Below are 9034 nucleotides of genomic sequence, written 5' to 3' on the forward strand. Positions count from 1 at the left end.
CATTCAAAAATTCTAATGATTATTTTTAAACTATAAATAGAAGTTCCAGTATTTTCTTACCATACCCTAAAGGATCATCTGATGCACCCCTAGGTGCATTCCCCACTTCGAAAACCAAATTTCTAAAGAAAACCAAATTTCTATGAGAAAGGATGCTCTTATTCTGTTCCAGATAGGGTGCCAGCTTCACTGGTACTGAGTCAGATACCAGCTTCAGCACTAGCATAACCCAAACCTCAACAGGGCATCTGGACAGCTAGCTGTACCCCGCCCCCACCCGTCCAGGATCAAACCAAATTTTCCCTGGAGAACCAAGTGTTCTGGGCCCTGACTCCCATCACAACCTCAGACAGCCTGAAACCCCCTCCACCATCATCATCACCCGCCAGCCACACACCAACCGGCCCTGCCCCCACATTAGATATCGGTCTAGAGATCCAAAACTTCTCCCAGAAGCTGCTGCATTGCCCTCCTTCCCCCACCCCACCCCTGGCCCAACACTTGCACTTTGCCCTGCCTCCTTGCTTTACTCTGCCACAACCCCATGGGGTGGGATGTTCTGGAAGTAGAGAGCTCTGCGTTGAAATCCTGGCTCTGTCATGTGATATATGTGTCCTAGGTCAGTTACATAACCTCTCTGAGCCTCAGTTTCCTCATCTGCACAATAGGGATAACAGCCTCCACCTTGGGAGAGGGCACAGAATGGATGCCACAGTACCAGGCACACAGAAAATGCCCTATAACTATGGTTCCTTCCTGGGAGTAGGTCTGAGCAGGCTCTCACTAGGTGCCAGCTGAGCAGTGGGTGGTTAGTCTCTGTCTCTGGCTGTCTGACGTGCCCATAACTGACCTCGGGTCCTCCTGGGGAAGACGGTGGGCCCCCCAGGGCTTTTGGAGCCCCAGGTATCTACTACGGACAGCATGTCCTCTTCCTTCCTACCCACCTGTTAGTGGCATCCTGCCTAGTCCTAACTGTGCCACCCACTACACTTATCCTCTTTCCAGCACCCAACCGAGGTGGCAAGAGCTTTGCTTCAGGCACCATGCAAGGGGACCAGGCATAAGTAGTCCATAATAGAGTAGGGACGAGCTCACAAAAGTCTTCCCTGGTGGCTCAGATGGTAAAGCATCCGTCTGCAACGTGGGAGACTTCGGTTCGATCCCTGGGTTGGGAAGATCCCCTGGAGAAGGGAAAGGCTACCCACTCCAGTATTCTGGCCTGGAGAATTCCATGGACTGTATAGTCCATGGGTTAGCAAAGAGTCAGACACGACTGATCGACTTTCACTTTATTTAACTTCACAAAAGGCAGTGCAGGCTCTGGGCATGGGAGGAAGTCCTGCTATCCACCCCAGTAATCCAGTGTCCATTGCTGGAGACTCCCACACGCCAACTGGGCCTTGGAGTGCCCCTGCAGACCCTGGACAAGGCAGGAAGGTGGAAGGGTCAAAGATGAAGGAATGAAAGGAGGCTGAGTTTAGGAGAAATGAGAGAGATCTTTTTCCTCTGAGTCTGAAGCACCTGCCTCCTCACAATTCACCCCACCAGTTAGATCTGCATTCTTCGATGTTCAGAAAGCTTGCTCATAATTCAAAATTTTATCTTGCAATTGTGGGCTGATGCTCTGTGCTCTAAACATCATCCCCACCAGAGCTGCTATATGTAAGCACGCACAATTCCTGTCTCTTCATATGTGTTCATTTCTTTGATCCTCATAATTACATACCGAGGTGGGGAATACTATCACCCCATTTTACAGATGAAGAAACTGCACACAGAGAGGTTAAGCAATTTGCCCAAAGGCATTACACTGCTAAGTGGTAGAGCTGGTATTTGACCCCAGGTCATCTTGGCTCTGGAGAAGGCAATGGCACCCCACTCCAGTACTCTTGCCTGGAAAACCCCATGGATGGAGGAGCCTGGTAGGCTCCAGTCCATGGGGTCACTAAGAGTCAGGCACGACTAAGCAACTTCACTTTCACTTTTCACTTTCATGCATTGGAGAAGGAAATGGCAACCCACTCCAATATTCTTGCCTGGAAAATCCCAGGTACAGAGGAGCCTAGTGAGCTGCCGTCTATGGGGTCGCACAGAGTCGGACACGACTGAAGTGACTTAGCAGCAGCAGCAGCATCTTGGCTCTGCTGTAGGTATGCTGCTCCTCACTTCATAGCTACTATTATTAGCTTCCTTTTATAAATGAAGAAACTGAAAGCCAGAGAAGTTCAGCGACTTGCCCAATATCACCCAGCAAGCAAGTGGCAGAGCCAGGCTTAGTAGGTTTGGTTAGTAAAGAGATTTGCTTGGTTTCTCACCAATTATTCTTCAATTTCCAAAAACATGGTAAGTCACAAAAAGAGCTGAACTTAAATAACATTTAAATTGGACTTAGTTTAAGATCACTCATATAATTATCAGCCTTAAAAGAAATAAATACTTCAAAGCAATTGTAATCTTCCTTGCTAATCCTTAGCTGTTATTCATCACAGCTTAATCTAATCTTTAATTTATCTAAACTTGATTATAATACTAATGCGCCTTAAATCTTTTATTAACTTGGCATCAGGTACTGGATTGAGAAAGGCTTAGCAGCTCTCGAGAGCACCTGGCAGGGATACCATACTGCAAGCAAGAGTCTTCTAGTTTTTGGAGAACACCTTCCACCTCATACACAGAAAACATGGCCATTTGGCCTTGGTTTTCTCATCTGTAAAATGGGAGGATTAGTTAACTAAAATCCCTTCCGACTCCATCCATCCATGTATCTAAAGAGATCACCTTCCACTCTGCTCATAAAGGAGATAAAAACCTTCTCTCCAACAGGGATTTCCAAAAAGTAGACTCTTGATAGATATTTTTTGAAATATTAATTATTCTACTAAATAAGTACCTATTTCCATTCCCTCATAGCTCAGTCGGTAAAGAATCTTGCTGCAGTGCAGGAGACCAGGGTTCGATTCCTGGGTCGGGAAGATCCCCTGGAGAAGGAAATGGCAACCACTCCAGTATTCTTGCCTGGAGAATCCCATGGACAGAGGAGCCTGGCAGGCTACAGTCCATGGGGTTGCAAGAGTCAGACACGACTTAGCGAAAAAACCACCGCCACCCCCCACTACTGTAAAGTTCTTTGAAGATATTTTTTGAAATAATAATTATTCCACTAAATAAGTACCTATTCCTACTACTGTAAAGTTCTTTGAAGATGTTGATTTCATCTTATTAACTGCTGTAATTCCAGCACCTAGTGAAGCGCCTGACGTCAAGTGGGTGCTCTGCTAACATGCATGCAGGCTCTGTGCGCGGGGTCACACAAAAGAAGTTTGAAAAGTTCCCAGGGTATTCCAACATACAGCCAAGGCTGGGAATAGGTTCGAGGTAGGGACTGTCGGCAGGAGATGTGGCCTGAAGCCCTTGGGTGTGAGACTGGGGCTATGGTGTGGACAGGTGAGGACTGCCAGGTGACTAGATGCACAGATGACCCCCAAAGCCTCTCTCCTGAGAAGGCAGCTGTGAATGTGGCAGGCACTGGGGACAGCAGGAAGAGCTGAGGGAACCCAGGAGAAGGAGATGAATGGACCCCCAGAACCAAGAGAAGAGGAGGCCACCCAGAACTGATGCTTCCCTCTGTGGTCTCTAGTGCCCACCCTGTGAGGGGAGCTTAAGTTTGGTGTCTAAGGACTCAGGAGCCCAGAGAGGTCCACGACTGGTCTCTGGCCACACCCAGCTGGGGGCTGCAGGGTCTCTGGTCCTCACTGTCCCTGGCACAGCATCTGAGAGCAGGGGCAGAGCCGATGCCCTCAAGAGGAGTCAACTCTGTTCCCTCACTCAGGAAGGCTGTCCCCCTCCTTCCAAAACTGAAAGTGAAAGTCCTACTCTTTGCCACTCCATGGACTGTAGCCTGCCAGGCTCCTCTGTCCATGGAATTCTCTAGGCCAGAATACCGGAGTGGATAGCCATGCCCTTCTCCAGGGCATCTTCCCAACCCAGTGATGGAACTCAGGTCTCCCGAATTGCAGGCAGATTCTTTACTGTCTGAGCCACCAGGGAAGCCCTCCTTCCAAAGGGACATGCAAAAATGGTTGATCGATATCTGCATGATGAAAGATGTTTCTCTTTGTATCCTGCTTTGTGTGAAAATTGTATAAATCTTAATTATGTTGAATTGGTTAAAAAAGATGTTTCTTTTTGTGAATTTTAAGAATATATACTTTCATGTTTCATCAGACTTTTTTTTTAAATTTGAGGTATGGGCTTCCCTGGTGGCTCAGACAATAAAGAATCTGCCTGCAAAGCAAGAGACCCTGGTTCAATCCCTGGGTCAGGAAGATCCCTTGAAGAAGGGAATGGCAACCCACTCTAGTATTCTTGTCTGGATAATTCCATGGACAGAGGAGCCTGGCAGGCTAGAGTCCATGGGGTCAATAAGAGTCGGACATGACTGAGAGACTAGCACTTCCACTTTCGTGGTTGATTTACACTGTTGTATTAGTTTCCGGCGTACAGCAAAGTGATTCAGTTCTAATCTATTCTTTTCCATTACAGGTTACTACAAGATATTGGATATAGCCCCCTGTACCTTAGAGTAGGTCCTTGTTGTTTACCTATTTAGCAGACATTTCTATTAAGTCGGTGCCAAATTCTTTCCCACTTCTCCTGGGTCTGATGTGAAGCTAACGTTCCTCTTAGAGGCACCCCTATTTGGATGGGAGAGGGGAGCTGGGAAAGAGACACATTAGGCATTCGTTCGTTTGTGATACTACGATAAGGGAGCTGTCTTCCTTCTCTTCTCGGGTCTGGGGATGAAGGATAGGAGGGACTTCTCTGCCAGCAAAGATTCGGTCAAAATAGCTCCTCTTCCATATAGTGTGCTGTGTGCTAAGTCGCTTCAGTTGTGTCCAACTCTTTGTGACCCTATGAACTATAGCCAGCCAGACTCTTATCCATGGAATTCTCCAGGCAAGGACACTGGAGTGGGTTGCCATGCCCTCCTCCAGGGGAATCTTCCCAACCCAGGGACCAAACTCCTCCATATATTAAGTTAACCTTAAAAATGCATTCCAACACACACTGGGTGTGGACAAATACTGTTTGATTCCACTTATACGAGGTACTGGGCTTTCCTGGTGGCCCAGACAGTAAAGAATCCACCTGCAATGTGGAAGACCTGGGTTCGATCCCTGGGTTGGGAAGATCCCATGGAGGAGGGCATGGCAATCCACTCCAGTATTCTTGCCTGGAGAATCCCATGGACAGAGGATCCTGGCAGGCTATAGTCCATGGGGTCACAAAGAGTCAGACATGACTGAGTGACTAAGCACAGCACACATACGAGGTACTAAAGTACCCAGAATATAGTCAAATTCATAGAGTCAGAAAGTACATTGGTCGATCCCTGAGGCTGGGCCCAGGTTAAGGGAGAAGGGAGAGGGAATGGGGAGTTAGTGTTTAATGGAGACAGAGTTTCAGTTTAGGAAGGTGACAATTTTGGGAGATAGATGATGGTGAGAGTTGTACAACGATGTGAACATACTTAGTGCCACTGAACCGTAAAGTTAAATATGGTTAAAATAGTATGTTTAACATTATGCGACTTTTATCACAATAAAAAACTTCTTAAAAAATAAATAAAATACAATTAAAAAAAAGAAAAAACAACCCAGGGATTTCCCTGGTGGTCCAGGAGTTAAGAATCTGCCTTGCAATGCAGGGGATGCGGGTTCAAATCCCTTGTGGGGTAGCTGAGATCCCACATGCAGCTGGGCAGCCAAGCCCGCACACCAGTCTGCAACTAAGACCCAATGCAACCAAAATAAATAATAAATATTTTTTAAAAAACCCAGCTCCTCCTCCTCCTCTGCCTGCACAGGCCTCAGGAGTCAGGCACGTGGGCATCTCACCACTGCTCACGCTGACAATGAAGCCAGAACCGGGCATCCCCTGGGACTGAGAATGTGGCCCAAGATGGAAGGTTCTGGAGGAAACAGTTGTGTGTGGTGGTTTATGAGAGAAGGTAGCTATCAGGTTAAGAAATCAAGTAGGTTATATATTGAGCCCTCAGTAGTAGACTAAATACTCGAATGACAAGAATGCAAATAATATCATCTTAAATTGAGGCTGGGAAACTAAACTCTGGTTGGGAAATTACTGGTATTTTGTCTTACAGGAAAGATGACAGTCAGCTCACTAGTTCTCACTCTGGTCTGGCCCAGGGGGGCCTCCCTCAGCGAGAGTGCATAGAACAGATGGTGCAGCAGCCCTGTGGGGAACAGTCTGGCAGTTCCTCAAAACGCTGAACAAAGAATTACCATATGATCCAGCAATTCCACTCCTAGGTGTAGACTCAAAAGAAATGAAAACCTGGGGTCCACATATAGCAGTATTATTCATTGTAGCCAAAAAGTGGAAACAACCCACGTATGTATCAATTGATGGACGGATAAACAAAATGTGGTATAGCCATGAAATGGTATGTTTTTCAGCTATAAAAGGAATGTGTGTTGTAAAGAACTTAACCTTGCAAAGTTGACTGCTGGCTGTCTAGGGCTGGGAAGGATAGAAGGTGACTGCCAAAGGGCATGGAGTATCTTTGGGGAGGTGATAAAAAAAAATACTCTGAAATTGATTGGGATGACAACTGCACAGTTCTGTGAATATGCCAGAAACCAGTGAATTGTATTCAGTAAATGGATGAATTTTATGATATATGAATTATATCTCAATGAAACCTTTAAAAGTGAAAGTGATAGTTGTTCAGTTGTCTCTGACCTTTTGTGACCCCATGGACTGTATCTCACCAGGCTCCTCTGTCCATGGAATTTTTTAGGCAAGAATACTGGAGTGAGTAGCCATTCCCTTCTCCAGGGGGTCTTCCCTACCCAGGGATGGAACCCCAGTCTCCTGAATTGCAGGTGGATTCTTTACTCTCTGAGCCACCCAATAAAAGAGTGTGAGTGGGACTGAAGCTCCTAGAATAGGAACTTTATTGATTTCATGATGTGCCCCAGTGCCTACAACCCCTGCAGGCAGACAGGTGCTCCATAAACACTGTGTAATCAACATGCCAAGTGGGGACTTCCCTGGTGGTACAGTGGCTAAGACTCCATGCTTCCAATGCAGATAGCCCAGGTTCAATCCCTGGTCAGGGAACTAGATATCATGTGCCACAGCTAAGACCCGGCGTGACCAAATAAGTATTTTTTTACTAGCTTGCTGCTAGTAAAAAAGCACTCTCTGCCCCCTTCTGATGTCTGTGTCAGAAGCTTTTTCTATCCCTTTTTCACTGTAATAAAACTTTTGCCACACGGGAAACAAAAAAAAATGCTAAATGACTTCTTGAACTAAAGCAGGACCCTGAGGGCTTCCCGTCTGGGATTTTCCAGACCACTCCCCTTTGCATAAACAAGAACTGTTTTTAGAACACCTGCACCCCCACTCTGCTTTGGGATCCAGTCAAAAGGCTTAGCTAGATCAGGTCAAAGCCTGTGGCCTAAGAGTGAGGTCAAGACAAAGAGGGTGGAAGGACATCAAGAAGATTGAGCTACTGAGTCCCAGGCATGGGAGCAGTCCCACCAGCCTCCCACAAGTTAGCCCAGATACCCACATCATCAAAGAGATTCCTTAAGGCAAAAGATTTGAGTCTGAAGCTCTCAGCTCCACCGGCTGTGAGGAGAGAGCTAGGCCCGCCCCCTTTGGAAGGAGTCTCTGCTGCTGCTGCTGCTAAGTCGCTTCAGTCATGTCCGACTCTGTGCAACCCCATAGATGACAGCCCACCAGGCTCCCCTGTCCCTGGGATTCTCCAGGCAAGAATACTAGAGTGGGTTGCCACTGCCTTCTCCAATGCACGAAAGTGAAAAGTAAAAGTGAAGTTGCTCAGTCGTGTCTGACTCTTCGTGAGCCCATGGACTGCAGCCTACCAAGCTCCTCCGTCCATGGGATTTTCCAGGCAAGAGTACTGGAGTGGGGTGCCATCGCCTTCTCCGGCTTGAGCAAAAGGGTACTGGATGTCCCTGCCAAGCTCAGGCAAGAAGAACCAGACTCAAGAACTGGCTCCCCCATTTCTCTCCGAGTTTTTCTGATCCTTCCCCGGACGGCTTTGGCCCCTTCTGGGAGGTGGCCTGCCCTGCCCCTCATCCTCATCCCTCTGGGAATATTCAAAGAAGTGAAACTCACATCCTGATTTTTCATATTCTGTTACTCAGGCAAGGTAGTTAACACATGTTCTCTCAACTAACCCCAGGCATCTGTTTTCCAGGCACTGGGCCCTATCCGTGGGATGGGGAATGACTAAGGCACTGTTCCCTCTGCTGGAGTTCAGGCTGGCACAAGAACCAGACGTGGGCATCACCTGCCAGCAGACCCCATAAACACCATCACAGTCACCAGAGCAGAAAGAGAAGCTCCAGGCGCGCAGGGCAGGGCAAGGAGGGGACCAGGGAGGCCTCACCAAAGCGGAATTGCCCCTGGGGCTGGGGGGCAGGGGTGTTTTACCAGGCAGAGGAGCAGAAACAACTCATTCCAGACAAGCAGCAGCACAAGCAAAGGTGGAAGAATGTGAAAGAGCAAGGCTGTCTAGGAGACCGCTGGAATGTAGCAGGCAGAGGGTTAGACAGGTGCAATGAGCCAGGAACAGCGGGGATGTGGTTGAAGAAAGTGGACTGAAATGCAAATAGCGAGAACAGGGGGAAGATAAACAAACTGTGATACATCTCACAAAGGAAGACAACCACTCAACAAGAAAAGAGAACAAACGGCCAAGATGCCTAACACTACATAGAAATGTCAAAAACATGATACTGAATGAAAGGAGCCAGACACAAAGAGAACACACTGTTTGATGCCATTTATATGAATGGTGAGGGACAGGGAGGCCTGGCGTGCTGCAGTCCATGGGGTTGCAAAAAGTCAGATACGACTTAGCGACCGAACAACAATAGTATGAATGGCAAAACTAAAATAAAATAGGCAAAACTAACCGATGGAGATGAGATCAGCACTGGGCTGGGGCCAGATGAACTGAAAAGGAGCAAGAGGGAAC

Source organism: Bos javanicus, chromosome 19 (genome assembly GCF_032452875.1).
Source record: "Bos javanicus breed banteng chromosome 19, ARS-OSU_banteng_1.0, whole genome shotgun sequence".
Taxonomy (NCBI): Eukaryota; Metazoa; Chordata; class Mammalia; order Artiodactyla; family Bovidae; genus Bos; species Bos javanicus.